The sequence below is a fragment of the Theropithecus gelada genome, chromosome 19 (genome assembly GCF_003255815.1).
Source record: "Theropithecus gelada isolate Dixy chromosome 19, Tgel_1.0, whole genome shotgun sequence".
NCBI classification, from domain to species: domain Eukaryota; kingdom Metazoa; phylum Chordata; class Mammalia; order Primates; family Cercopithecidae; genus Theropithecus; species Theropithecus gelada.
Window position 1 is genome coordinate 56,232,266 of NC_037687.1, and position 16,037 is coordinate 56,248,302.

At 35.0% G+C, this 16,037-nt stretch overlaps 1 pseudogene; it reads left to right on the plus strand.

The window, feature by feature from the left end:
• Positions 1-7,600, plus strand: part of LOC112612778 — a 15,035-nt pseudogene extending 7,435 nt beyond the window's left edge.
• The last annotated feature ends 8,437 nt before the right edge of the window (positions 7,601-16,037 follow it).

Sequence of the window (16,037 nt, forward strand, 5' to 3'; positions counted from 1 at the left end):
ATGAACAGACATTTCTCAAAAGAAGACATTCATACAGCCAACAGACACATGAAAAAATGCTCATCATCACTGGCCATCAGAGAAATGCAAATCAAAACCACAATGAGATACCATCTCACACCAGTTAGAATGGCAATCATTCAAAAAGTCAGGAAACAACAGGTGCTGGAGAGGATGTGGAGAAATAGGAACACTTTTACACTGTTGGTGGGATTGTAAACTAGTTCAACCATTATGGAAAACAGTATGGCGATTCCTTAAGGAACTAGAACTAGATGTACCATATGACCCAGCCATCCCATTACTGGGTATATACCCAAAGGATTCTAAATCATGCTGCTATAAAGACACATGCACACGTATGTTTATTGCAGCACTATTCACAATAGCAAAGACTTGGAATCAACCCAAATGTCCATCAGTGACAGACTGGATTAAGAAAATGTGGCACATATACACCATGGAATACTATGCAGCTATAAAAAAGGATGAGTTTGTGTCCTTTGTAGGGACATGGATGCAGCTGGAAACCATCATTCTTAGCAAACTATCACAAGAACAGAAAACCAAACACCGCATGTTCTCACTCATAGGTGGGAACTGAACAATGAGATCACTTGGACTTGGGAAGGGGAACATCACACACCGGGGCCTATCATGGGGTGGGGGGAGGGGGGAGGGATTGCATTGGGAGTTATACCTGAGGTAAATGATGAGTTGATGGGTGCTGACGAGTTGATGGGTGCAGCACAGCAACATGGCACAAGTATACACATGTAACAAACCTGCACGTTATGCACATGTACCCTAGAACTTAAAGTATAATAATAAATAAATAAAAAAAAAACAAAAAAAATGGAGTTTACATGAAACATCTTAAAATTAAAACAATATATTTAAATCTCATGACAACTTCAACTGAATATAAAAATTATATCTATATTTTCATTTTGTAATTAATATTAAAAATTATTTTATATTGTGCATTAACATTTATGCAGGTTTTTATTCTGTTTTAAATGTTCTACAGAATAGCTTTAAGAGTTGTATGCATCATCATTATGATAGTAAAGATTTCTATATTTGTATATTTACATTTAATAGAGAGTTCTATTTTATATATGGTTTTATGATGCTGTCCAGTATTTTATTTTTAAATAAGATTGACTCACTTTAGCATTTTGTTGCTGTTGTTGTTATATGCAGAGTCTCACTGGATTACTCAGCATTATCTGAAACTCCTGGTCTCTAGTGTTCTGATAGCCTTGGCCTCCTAAAATTGTAGGATTACAGTCATGAGCCATTGTGCCTGGCCCCCAGGTAGCATTTTTTCATAGAGCTGTGATAGTGGTGATGAATACCCTCACCCTTTATGTTGGATTTTTTAAAATTTTCATCTTCTTTTTAAAGTGAAATAAATTTAAATCAAATGTTATTGCTTAGAAATTTTTTTCTTTTATTACATCAAAATTTGGAAAGTTCTCACCCTTTTTTATCTTCAAGTAACCTCTGTATTGTTTTTTCCTCATGTTCTTCTTCTAAGATTTCCTTAATGAATATTTTGATCTAGTTGATGGTATCTAATAAGTTTTACATTCCATGTTTGAATTTTATTTTGCAACTTTATATTTTTGTATATAAAATGTGTATGTGTATATATATATATATATATATATATATATATATATATATATTTGAGGGTATGTCATGACACATCTGTTAATTGTGTTTTGATTTTTTAGTATATATTCTAATCGTGCATGCCAATATTTAACTTTGAACAATTTAAGGCATCATGGAGCAAAATCATATATGAATTAGCCATGTGTCTTTTTCCAATAGAATTATCTCTATTTGCCTGGAAAAATGTTATCCTTGTATTTTTTTATAACTTGTATATTTGTTGTGAAGGTTTGTTGTGAATGGTTTTTTAATCCTGTGTAGCTGAGAAGTCATAAAATTCTTGTAATTTCAACATCCTATTAATCTGTGAATCTATATGATTTTTGTATGGGAGAAACACATTTGGATTTGAATATAATTTAAAACTATCATTACTATATATCTTTTAGGTATTATTGTTTATTTTTACTTGTCAATAAAATATAACAATATTTACCACAACATTTTTAAAATATTCAGTTTATCTTGACATTGTCATGCAACATATTGCTAAAACGTTTTTATCTTGTAAAGCTAAATCTTAATACATGTTAAACAACTGCCAATTTTTCCATTTTTGTGTTCTTTTTTGAGATGGAGTTTTGCTCTGTCACCCATGCTGGAGAGCAGTGGCATGATCTCAGGTCACTGCAACCTCCACCTTCCAGGTTCAAGCAATTTTAGTGCCTCAGCCTCCTGAGTAGCTGGGATTACTGGTGTCCACCACCATACCGGCGAATTTTTGCATTTTTAGTAGACATTGGTTTTGCTATGTTGGCCAGGCTGGTTTCAAACTCCTGACCTTAGGTGATCCACCTGCCTTGGCCTACCAAAGTGCTGAAATTACTAGTGTGAGCCACCATGCTTGGCCCCAATTTTTTCTGTTTTATGGCACTTTGCAAAATCCACTCTGTTCTTTGTTTCTAAAAGTGTAACTCCTTCATATATCTCATGCAATCTCTGTCTTTTTGTGGCTGGCTCATTTGATTTCGCATAATGCCATCAATATTTATATTTATAGTTGGTAGAATATTTCCTGCTTTTTGAATACTGAGTGATAGTCCAGAATTTTTTTTTTCTTTCTTCTTTTTTTTTTTTTTTTTTTTTTTAGGCAGAGTTTTGCCATTGTTGCCCAGGCTGTAGTGCAATGGTGCGATCTTGGCTCACAGCAACCTCTGTCTCCCAGGTTCAAGCGATTCTCCTGCCTGAGCCTCCCAAGTTCCTGGGATTACAGGCATGTGTCTCCACGCCTGGCTAATTTTGTATTTTTAGTAGAGACTGGGTTTCTCCGTGTTGGTCAGGCTGGTCTTGAACTCTCAATCTCAGGTGATCCACCTGCCTCACCCTCTCAAAGTGTTGGGATGATAGGCTTGAGCCACCGCACCTGGCCTCACAACTTTTATATTTCAAATTATATCTGCTGACTGATTTGGTGAAAGAAATTTGCATTGCTTTCACCTATTGGCTTACAGTAACAATGTTGCAATAATTATGAGTATGTAAATGACTCCTTATATGATCATATATGTGAAAGTTTATATATGTGCTGCATTCCATTTTATTAGTCTATTTTTTACCTTTATATTAATATCAAATTGTTTTAATTCTGTAGCTTTATAATGTATTTTGAATTAAGAACTTAAATGCCTCCAGCACTGCTTCTTTTTTTCTTTTTATTTTGAAGATTGTTGGGCACTTTATAGTCTCTTGGAATTCTATATACTTTTGGGGTTGCTGTTTCTATTTCTTCAAAAATGCAATGAGAAATTTGGAAAACGTTGCATTACATATGTAAATTGCATTGAGCATGATGGACCTCTTCATAATTTAACTATTTCAACTTTTGTATAAGAGCACACTCAAGAGTGTGTTAATTTCTATATATTTGTAAATTTTTCATTTTTTTCTCATTGTTGTATACTGTCATATAATGTTGGTCATAGAAAGTAGTTCACGGAATTTTCCTTTTAAAAATGTTAGTTAGACTTCATTTGTGGCCTAAGATGTGGTCTATCAAGGGAAATGTTGTATGAGCTATTGAGAAGGTGTGTACTCTGATGTTGTTGAGGAGTGTTCTCCATAACTCTGTTTGAAATGATTGTTTTATACTGCCTTTAAGTAGTCTGTTCCCTTATTAACATTCTTTCTTGTTTTATTTTTGTTACAGAAAGTGTGGTATTAAAACATCTTTAATTATGCTGCTTTCTTTTGTTTCTCCCATTCTGTCAATATTGGCTTTATATATTTAGAACTCTAATGTGACATACACACACACACACACACACAGAAATTTGTAATAGGCTCCCAGTTAATGAATCTATTATTTTTTGATGTTCTTCTTTGTTTCTTTGGAGTTTTAATTTCAAGTATGTTTTATAAAATATTATACTTTGTGACTTAAGATGTAGCTTGTGTATGATTATTTTGACTGTTTATGCTGTCATCTGATTAATGTTTGCATGGAATATCTACTTCCAGTCTTTTTTAATCATTAAATTTCTTTTTTGAGATGAAGTTTTGTTCTTTCACCCAGGTTGGAGCGCAGTGGCATGATCTCGGCTCACAGCAACCTTTGCCTCCTGGGTTCAAGTGATTTTCCTGCCTCGGCCTTCTGAGTAGCTGGGACTACAAGCGTCTGCCACCACGCCCAGCTAATATTTGCATTTTTAGTAGAGACAGGGTTTCACCATGTTGGCCAGGGTGGTCTCAATCTCTTGACCTTGTGATCCACCTGCCTCGGCCTCCCGAAGTGCTGGGATTACTGGCATGAGCTAAAGCACCCAACCTCTTCTGTGTATTCACTCAAATATGTTTATGGTACTTTGGGGATTACATATAACCTCTAAAAAATACAACAACATATTTTAATCTGGTGAAAAAAATACGTTGCATACAAAAATTCTTTTTATTACATCTTCCCTCAAATTTGTCATTGATGTTGCTAGTTATGTCCTTTTGTGTTATATATTCATTAACAGATATTTATAATTATTTCTATGCCTTTTTCTTTCAAATTTCAAAGAATAGTGAAAAATGTTTTCTGCACCACTAGGATAATGCTCAGAAATTCTACTTTTGTTTATTTGCGTATGTTTCCCAGAAAATTATTTTTATATGATTATGTGATTGTGTGGGTTTTTTTTTTTTTTTTTTTGAATCATGTTCTTTTCAGTAAAAGAAACTGTTTTCAGCACCCTTTATATGTAGGACATAAGCAGTACCAATACACTTTTTTAGAATTTGTTTGCTTTGGAAAATTTTTATTTTTTTATTTGGCAGGACAGATTCACTGATGGTATTATTCTCACTTAATAGCTGTTTTTTTCACAACTTTTTTTATTACTACATCACACAGTTCCGTTATAGCCTGGAAAATGTATGTTAACTGTTCACAGATTATCTTATAAGACTATGTTTGTAAATGGCACATCACTGTTTTCTTTTAATTTTTATTTTTTGGAGACACTGCTTCGCTCTATCCTCCAGGCATCCTGGAGTATACTGGTGCGACCTCAGCTAACTGAAACCTCCACCTCCCAGGTTCAAGTGATTCTCCAGCCTCAGCCTCCTGAGTAGCTAGGATTACGGGCACATGCTTCCACACCCAGCTAAATTTTGTAGTTTTAGTAGAGACAGGGATTTGCCATGCTGGCCAGGCTGCCCTCTCTATAGGCATTAGTTACAGTGGGAAGCAGGAAAAGCTGTGTTGGGTAAATTTAACAGGCTTCTCTTTTTCTTCTTTGTGGTTTTTCACATTGTGCTCATCTGGGACACTGCACACAATTAACTCATTTATACATTTTCCACAGATGTATTTTGGTCTGTATGTTTTTGTTACATTTATATGTCTATGAAAGAATTAGGGCCTGTGGTATTTTGTGAAGCCATTTTATTTATGTAGATGGTATACATTTATAGGTAAGATTTTAAAACTATATTCATGTGAGTTTAGTAAGTGGAGTAATTTATTTTAAAAATTCTTTTCAGATGTATGTTCTCATGTTGCTCAAGACCTTTGGCCAGAGCAGGGCATGGAAGATTCTTTTCAAAAAGTAATACTGAGAAGATATGAAAAATGTGGACACCAGAATTTACAGTTAAGAGAAGGCTCTAAAAGTGTGGATGAGTTTAAGGTGCAGAAAGAAGGTTATAATGGACTTAACCAGTGTTACACAACTACCCAAAGTATTTCAATGTGGTAAATGTTTGAAAGTCTTTTATAAATTTGTAAATTCAAACAGACATAAGATAAAACACACTGGAAAGAAACCTCTGAAATGTAAAAAATGTTTCAAATCATTTGGCGTGCTTTCACACATAACCCAGCATAAAAGCATTTATACTACAGGGAAGTCCTACGAATGTAAAGAATGTGGAAAAACCTTTACTTGGTCTTCAACACTTACTAATCATAAGAAAATTCATACTGAAGAAAAACCCTACAAATGTGAAGAACATGGAAAACTTCTAATTGATCCTCAAATCTTACTACACATAAGTAACTCATATTGGAGGGAAATCTTTCAAGTGTGAAGAATGTGGCAAAACATTTAACAAATCCTCAACCCTAACCATACGTAAGAGGATGCACACTGACGAGAAACCCTACAAATGTGAAGCATGTGGCAAAGCTTTTCATCGATTCTCAAATCTTAGTGCACATAAGATAATTCATACTGGCGAGAAACCTTACAAGTGTGAAGAATGTGGCAAAGCATTTATATGGTCCTCAAGCCTTTCTGGACATAAGAAAATTCATACTAGAGCTGGGCGTGGTGGCTCACGCCTGTAATCCCAGCAATTTGGGAGGCCAGGGCGGGTGGATCATGAGGTCAGGAGTTCGAGACCAGCCTGGCCAAGATGGTGAAACCCTCTCTACTAAAAATACAAAAAAAAAAAAGCCATATGTGGTGGCACATGCCTGTAGTCCCAGCCACTTGGGAGGCTGAGGCAGGAGAATCACTTGAACCTGGGAGTCAGAGGTTGCAGTGAGCCGAGATCGTGCCATTGCACTCCAGCCTGGGCGACAAGAGTGAAACTCCATCTAAAAAAAACAAAAAAAGGAAAAGAAAATTCATACTAGAGAGAAACCCTACAAATATGAAGAATGTGGCAAAGCATTTAGCTGATCCTCAACCCTAACTACACATAAGAGGATGCACACTGGAGAGAAACTCTACAAATGTGAAGAATGTGGCAAAACTTAGATAATCCTCAACCCTTACTGCACATAAGATGATTCATACTGGAGTGAAACTCTACAAATGTGAAGAATGTGGCAAAGTCTTTAAATGGTCCTCAAATCTAACTAAATATAAGATAATTCATATTGACGACAAACCCTACATATGTGAAGAATGTGGCAAAGCCTTTAAGCAGTCTTCAGTCCTTACTAACCGTAAGAGGATTCATACTGGAGAGAAACCTTACAAGTGTAAAGAATGTGGCAAAGCTTTTAATTGTTACTCAAATCTCACGAAACATACAGTAGTTCATACTGGAGAGAAACCCTACAAATGTGAAGAATGTGGCAAAGCCTTTAAATGGTCCTCAAATCTAACTAAACATAAGGTAATTCACACTGAAGACAAACCCTACAAATGTGAACAATGTGGCACAACCTTTACCCAGTCTTCAATTCTTACTAACCATAAGAGAATTCATACTGGAGAGAAACTCTGATAATATGAATAATGCAGCAAATCTTTTAACCTGTCTTCAACTTTTACTAAATATTGAGGTAGTTTATACTGGAGTAAAACTGTACAAATGTGAAGAATGTGGGAAAGCCTTTTTCTCATCCTCAGCCCTAACTACACATAAGAAAATTCATACTAGACAGCAACCCTACAAATGGAAAAAATTTGGCAAAACCTTTAACCAGTCCTCACATATTACTACAGATAAGTCACATTGGAGAAAAATCTTACAAGTGTGATAATATGGAAAGCCTATAAAAAGTCCTCAATTCTTAGCAGGCATAAGATTATTCATATGGGAGAGAAACTCTACAAACCTGAAAGATGTGACAATGCTTTTGACAACACCTCAAACTTTTCTAAACATAAAAACATATTGCTGACAAATTCTAGAAATGTGAAGCATATGACAAAGCCTTTAAATGATTGTCACACTTGATTATAGGTAAGATAATTCACACTGAGAAAATTGACAGTGTGAACAATGTGGCCAAGCTTCTAACCAATACTCACATCTTACTGCACAGTAAAGCATTTATACTTGAGAACCAATGTACAAATATAGACAAAGTAAAAAAAACAATTAATACCTGCTCACATCTTACTCAAAATCAGAGTTCATACTAAATAAAGCATTAAAAGTCTAATTACTGTCAAAAGATCTATCAGAAAATATGTCTATAAAGTGCAGAAGAGTATTTGTTTTGTAAAATCATTACCAATATGAAGAGTGCTGTAATACCTTTGCTTGTATCACAGATCATATTGTACACATTTTGTAGTAGAGGAAAATCTTGAGGCAGTTGTTAAAATTTTATTCAACATCAAGGAGTTTATACTGAAGAAAACTCTGCCAATGTAATAAATTTGGAAAAACATTTTTTCAAAAACTGCAAATTATAAAACACCAAAGAGTTTATACTAAAATATATTTTTACAGATGAATTAAATATGAAAGATGTTCAATCCAAAATTAGTTCTATCCAAATATCAGGGAATAATTTACAGTAGAAATATCTAGGGCACTCAAACTTTAGACATTACACTAAATCAGAATGCTGAGTATAAAAAATAATACAAACTAAAGTTCATGTAAACATTATTTGTATGTAACTTTTTAAAAAAGAATATTTTTGGAGAGTTATAATTACATCAATTATACTTCCTGTGAAAAGATGGAATTTTAAAAAAGTGAATAGTAATGGAATTAATGTCTTAAATTACTTCATGCCGTTTCATCATTCCTGGTGTATTCACATGTGAAAACATGTGACTAATTGTTGCTGTGTAAAAGATACGATTCTTTTTTTAATGTAGGTGTTATTTATGACCTTTTCTATGGAAGGGTAAGGACATTAAAATGTAAGGTGCATGATGAAAATTTAAGTAGAGAGGTTCCTTGTTGTTAACTTATAATACTGAGTGATGCGTGAGGCAGGTGTCCAGAGTAATCTGCGTTATTAGGAAAGAAAAACATTTTTAAATTTTGTTTAAGTTAGTATGTTATCTTATTAATTGTACTTTCATGGAATAATATGCAGTATATTTTTAAATTATAAATTTTATGTCAACTTAACTTTCCAATTAAACATTTTTAACAGTTTAAATACTATCATGAATTCATTGAAGTGTTCTGCCACTAACTTTAACCTATTCCACCTTACTCAAGGATATAGGTAAAAGATGGTAACAATATATTATTTGGTAAGATAATGGACTGAAATCTCTACTAATCTTTATTGCCAGTGGCTTTAAATTGCCAATAAGTTGCAGAACACTGTTCTTATAGGTGAAATTTTTATTCTTATTTTCACATTCAAATTTATTCTTTATTTTTGTGGATACATAATATGTGTATATGCTCATGCCATATATGGCATATATTGATACAGGCATGCAATGTATAATAATCATATTAGAGGAAAATATGTACCATTACCTGTAGCATTTATTTTTTCTATTGCAAGCAATTCAGTTCTACAATTTTAGTTATTTTTAATTGTACAATTAAATTGTTATTGACTACAGGATCATTTTTATGGTCATAATGAAAATTATATAGAAACAAAAGTAAAATCCATGTATTTCTGAGTCCTAAATAAATATTTTTTAAAATTTTAATATATTTTTCTTTGAACATGTGGCCTCTGCCTGCATGCACATATGGACTGTTAGTATTGATTTACATAGAGTTAAATATACCTATTAGTCTAAAGATAAATCTTAGGTGTAAATAAATTTTGGAGTAAATGTGTTTGTGTTATCGTAAGTTCGAAACTATGTTTACCAGAAAAAAAAACAATATTGGAACAAAATAAATCATGTTAAGAAGGTGTCTAATTTACTAGAAAAAAAATTTCAAAACTGCTGAAAGCAAATCTATGTTCTCTGCTTTGTATTGAATTTATTACCATATAATCCTTGGCTTATGCTTCAGAATCTCCCCATGAAAATTCTCTGTTTTAAGTTGACTGTTACTCATGTTAGACCCATAATTTTCTTTTTGTTTGTTTGTTTAATAGTTTTTGTCTTGTTTTATTTTTGTTTTGAGACAGATCTTGCTCTATAGCCTAGGCTGGAGTGCAATGGTGCTATCTTGGCTCACTGCAACCTTGGCCTGTCAGTTTCAAGCAATTCTTCTACCTCAGCCTCCCAAGTAGCTGGGATTACAGGTGCCTGCCACCATGCCTAGCTAATTTTTGTGTTTTTAGTAGAGACAGGGTTGGTCAGGTTGGTCTCAAACTACTGACCTCAGGTGATTCACCCACCTTGGCCTCCCAAAGTGCTGGGATTACAGGCGTGAGCCACCGTGCCCAGCCTGTGTAATAGTTTATGAAGTATTCATTATGTGAGCTAGTCTGTAATTATAAGAATAATTTTTTAAAAAATTTCATTGTTCCATAATTTAATGGGGTACAAGTGATACTTGGTTAGATGAGTAAGTTCTTTAGTGGTGATTTGTGAGATCCCGACGGACCCATCAGCTGAGCAGTATACACTGTACCATATATGTTGTCTTCTATCCCTCCTTTTTCCCTCTCTTCCTGCCAAGTCCCCAAAGTCTATTTATCATTCTTATGCCTTTGCGTCCTCATAGCTTACCTCCCACACATCAGCGAGGACATACACTGTTTGGTTTTCCATTCCTCAGTTACTTCACTTAGAATAATAGTCTCCAATCTCATCCAGGTCATTGCAAATGCTGTTAATTCATTCCTTTTTGTGGTTGAGTAGTATCCCAACATACACACACACACACACACACACATATATATACACATGCATATACACACCACACCTTAGCTACTTGTTGATTGATGGGCTTTTTGTTTGGTTCCACGATTTTGAAGTTGTGAATTGCACTCCTAGAAACATGAATGTTTAAATATATTTTTCATATAATCAGTGTTTGGGTTTATTTTGGGGTTCTCTGTTTCATTGTTCTATGTTTCAAATAATGACTTCTTTTCCTGTGGGTAGATACCCAGTGGTGGGATTAAATGGTAGTTCTGCTTTTAGTTCTTTAAGGAATCTCTACACTCTTTTCTATAGTGGCTGTACTAGTTTACATCCCCACCAGGAGTGTAGAAGTGTTTCCTGATTGTCGCATCCACACCAACATCTACAGTTTATTGATCTTTTGATTATGGCCATTCTTGCAGGAATAAGGTGGTATTGCATTGTGGTTTTGATTTGCATTTCCCTGATCATTAGTGATGTTGAACTTTTTAAAATATATGTTTGTTGGTGATTTGTATATCTTCTTTTGAGAATTGTCTAATCAAGAGCCCACTTTTTTATGGGATTTTCTTGTTTCTTACTGAGTTGTTTGAGTTCATTGTAGATTCTGGATATTAGTCCTTTGTCATATGTATAGATTGTTAAGATTTTCTCCCATACTGTGAGTTGTCTGTTTGCTCTGCTGACTGTTCCTTTTGCCATGAAAATCTCTTTAATTTAATTAGGTCTTAGGTATTTATCTTTATTTTTACTGCATTTGCTTTTGGGTTTTTGTAATGAAATTTTTCCCTAGCCATTGCCTAGAAGGGTTTTTCCAATGTTGTCTTCCAAAATTTATACAGTTTCAGGTCTTAGATTGAAGTTCTTAATTCATCTTAAGTTGATTTTTGTATAAAGTGAGAGATGAGGATCCAGTTTTATTCTCCTACATGTGGCTAACCAATTATTCCAGCACCATTTGTTGAAAAGGGTGTTCTTTCCCCACTTTATGTTTTTGTTTGCTTTGTTGAAGATCAGTTGGCTGTAACTATTTGGGTTTATTTCTGGGTTCTCTGTTCCATTGGTCTATCTGCCTATTTTTATACCAGTACTATACTGTTTTGGTGACTATGACTTTATAGTATAGTTTGAAATGAGGTAGTGTGGTGCCTCCAGATTTTTTCTTTTTGTTTAGCCTTTCTCTGGCTATGTGGGTTCCATATGAATGTTAGAATTGTTTTTTCTAACTCTGTTTTTCTAACTCACTATCTTCAGAATGTTGGTGGTATTTTGATGGGGATTGTGTTGAATTTGCAGATTCCTTTTGGCAGTATGGTCATTTTCACAATATTGATTCTACTTATCCATGAGCATGGGATGTGTTTCCATTTGTCTCATCTTTCAACAGTGTTTTGTGGTTTTCCTTGTAGAATTCTTTCGAGTCCTTCATTAGGTATGTTCCTAAGTATTTTATTTTTGTTGAGCTATTGTAAAAGGGGTTGAGTTCATGATTTAATTCTCTGTTTGGTTGCTGTTGGTGAATAAAAGGGCTACTTATTTGTGTAGGTTAATCTTGTATCCAGAAACCTTGCTGAATTCTTTTATCAATTCTAGGAGCTTTCTGGAGGAGTCCTTAGGGTTTTCAAGGTAAATGATTATATCATCAGCAAACAGGGACAGTTTGACCTTTTGTTTACTGATTTGAATACCCTTTATTTCTTGTCTTATTGCTCAGGCTAGGACTTCCAGGATTGTGTTGAAAAGGAGTAGTGAGAGTGGGCATCCTTCTCTTGTTGCTGTTCTCAGAGGGAATGCCTTCAACTTTTCCCCATTCAGTATTATGTTGGCTGTGGGTTTGTCATAGATAGCTTTTATTATGTTAAGCTGTGTCCCTTGCATGCCAACTTTGCTGAGAGTTTTAATCTTAAAGGGATGCTGGATTTTGTCAAATGCTTTTTCTGAATCTATTGAGATGATCATGTGATTTTTGTTTTAAATTCTATTTATGTGGTGTATCACATTACTTTTCACCTGTGTATGTTAAACCATCCCTGCATCCCTGGTATGTAATCCACTTGAACACAGTGAATTATCTTTTTGACATGTTGTTGGATTTAATTAGCTAATGTTTTGTTAAGGATTTTAACATCAATGTTTATCAAAGATATTGGTCTGTAGTTTTCTTTTTTGGTTGTGTCTTTTCCTGGTTTTGGTATTAGGGTGATGCTGGCTTCATAGAATGAATTGGAGAGATTTCCTTCTTTCTGTATCTTATGGAATAGTGTCAAAAGTATTGGTACCAATTCTTTGAATATCTGGTAGAATTCTTTTGTGAACCCGGCTGGTCCTGGACTTATTTTTTGTTAGTGGTTTTTAAATTACCATTTTCATCTCACTACTTGTTATTGGTCTGTTCAGGGTATGTAATTCTTCCTGATTTAAGCTAGAAGAGTTGTATTTTTCCAGGAATTTAAGTATCTCTTCTAGGTTTTCTAGTTTTTCGTAAAGGTGTTTATACTAGCCTTGAATGATTTTTTGTGTTTCAGTGGTGTCAGTTATAATATCTCCTGTTTCATTTCTTAGTGAGGTTATTTGGATTTTCTCCTTTTTTGTCTTTGTTAATCTTGCTAATGGTCTATCAATTTTATTTATTTTTCCTAAGGAGAAGCTTTTTGTTTCATTTACCTTTTGTATTTTTTTTTTTGTTTCAATTTCATTTAATTCTCTTCTGATCTTGGTTATTTCCGTTTTTTCTGCTGGGTTTGGGTTTGGTTTGTTCTTGTTTCTCATTTCTTTAGTTTCTTGAGGTATGACCTTAGATTGTCTGTTTCTGCTCTTTCAGACTTTCTGATGTAGGCATTTAGGACTATGAACTTTCCTTTTAGCACCACCTTTCCTGTATCCCAGAGGTTTTGATAGGTTGTGCCATTATTGTCATTCAGTTAGAAAAATTTTTAATTTCCATATTGATTTTGTTTTTGCCCCAATGCTCATTCAGGAGCAGGTTACTGAATTTCCATGTTTTTGCATGGTTTTGAAAGTTTCTTTGCGTGTTGATTTCCAGTTTTATTCCACAGCAGTCTGAGAGAGTGCTTGAAATAATTTTGATTTTCTTAAATTTATTGAGACTTGTTTTATGACCTATCATATGATCTATCTTGGAGAAAGTTCCATGTGCTGTTGAGCAGAATGTGTGTTCCCTGGTTGTTGGATGAAATGTTTTGTGTATATCTGTTAAGTCCAGTTTTTCCAGGGCATAGTTGAATCCATTGTTTCTTTGTTGATTTTCTGTCTTGATGACCTGTGTAGTGCTGTCAGTGGAGTATTGAAGTCTCCCACTATTATGATCTTGGTGTCTATCTCATTTCTTTGGTCTATAAGTAATTGTTTTATACATTTTGGAGCTCCAGTGTGATGTTTATATATTTAGGATTGCATATATGTTTAGGATTGTGATGTTTTCCTGTTGGATCAGGCCATTTACCATTATATAATGTCCTTCTTTGTCTCTTTTAACGACAGTTGCTTTAAAGTTTGTTTTGTGTGATATAAGCATATCTACCCCTGCTTACATTTGGTGTCCATCTGCATGAAATGCCTTTTTACACACCTTTACTTTATTTGAGTCTTCATGTTAGGTGAGTCTCCTGAAGATGGCAGATAGTTGGTGAGTTCTTATCCATTCTGCAGTTCTGTGTCTTTTAAGTGGAGCATTTAGGCCATTTACATTCAATGTTAGTATTGAAATGTGAGGTACCATTGCATTCATCATGATCTTTGTTGCCTGCATACTTTGGTTAGGCTTTTTTTGTTGTTGTTCGTTTTTTTGCTGTTGTTGTTTGGGGATGGAGTCTTGCTCTGTCACCCATGGTGGAGTGCAGTGGCTCGATCTTGACTCACTGCAATATCTGTCTTCCAGGTTCAAGTGATTTGCCTGCCTCAGCCTCCTGAGTAGCTGGTACTACAGGTGTCCACCCCTACATCTGGCTAATTTTTGTGTATTTAGTAGAGACAGGGTTTCACCATATCAGACAGGGTGGTCTCGAACTCCTGACCTTGTGATCCACCCACCTTGGCCTCCCAAAGTGTTTACTGGGATTACAGGCTTGAGCCACTGCATCTGGTATTTTTTTTTAACTTGTATTTTTATTTTATAAGTCTTGTTTGATTTATGCTTTAAAGAGTTTCTGGGCCAGGCATGGTGGCTCACTCCTATAATGCCAGCACTTTGGGAGGCTAAGGCGGGTGGATCACCTGAGGTCAGGAGTTTGAGACCAGCCTGATCAACATAGAGTTACTCCCTCTCTATTAAAAATAAAACTGTTTCTTTCCTTCATATATGATGCTTAGTTTCACTGGATGCAAAGTTCCTGGCACATAATTGTTTTGTTTGAGGAGGCTGAAGATGGGGCTCCAATCACTTCTAGTTTGTATGGTTTCTCCTGAGAAGTCTGCTGTTAATCTGGTAGGTTTTCCTTTATAGGTTACCTGGTGCTTCTGTCTCACAACTCTTAAGATTCTTTCCTTTGTCTTTACTTTGGATAAGCGATGACAATGTGCTTAAGCGAAGATCTTTTTGCAATGAATTTTCCAGGTGTTCTTTGTGCTTCTTGTATTTCTTTTTTTTTTTTTTTAATTTATTTATTATTATTATACTTTAAGTTGTAGGGTACATGTGCATAACGTGCAGGTTTGTTACATATGTATACTTGTGCCATGTTGGTCTACTGCACCCATCAACTCGTCATTTACATCAGGTATAACTCCCAATGCAATCCCTCCCCCCTCCCCCCTCCCCATGATAGGCCCCGGTGTGTGATGTTCCCCTTCCTGAGTCCAAGTGATCTCATTGTTCAGTTCCCACCTATGAGTGAGAACATGCGGTGTTTGGTTGTCTGTTCTTGTGATAGTTTGCTAAGAATGATGGTTTCCAGCTGCATCCATGTCCCTACAAAGGACGCAAACTCATCCTTTTTTATGGCTGCATAGTATTCCATGGTGTATATGTGCCACATTTTCTTAATCCAATCTGTCACTGATGGACATTTGGGTTGATTCCAAGTCTTTGCTATTGTGAATAGTGCTGCAATAAACATACGTGTGCATGTGTCTTTATAGCAGCATAATTTATAATCCTTTGGGTATATCCCCAGTAATGGGATGGCTGCGTCATATGGTACATCTAGTTCTAGATCCTTGAGGAAGCGCCATACTGTTTTCCATAATGGTTGAACTAGTTTACAATCCCACCAACAGTGTAAAAGTGTTCCTATTTCTCCACATCCTCTCCAGCACCTGTTGTTTCCTGACTTTTGAATGATTGCCATTCTAACTGGTGTGAGATGGTATCTCATTGTGGTTTTGATTTGCATTTCTCTGATGGCCAGTGATGATGAGCATTTTTTCATATGTCTGTTGGCTGTATGAATGTCTTCTTTTGAGAAATGTCTGTTCATA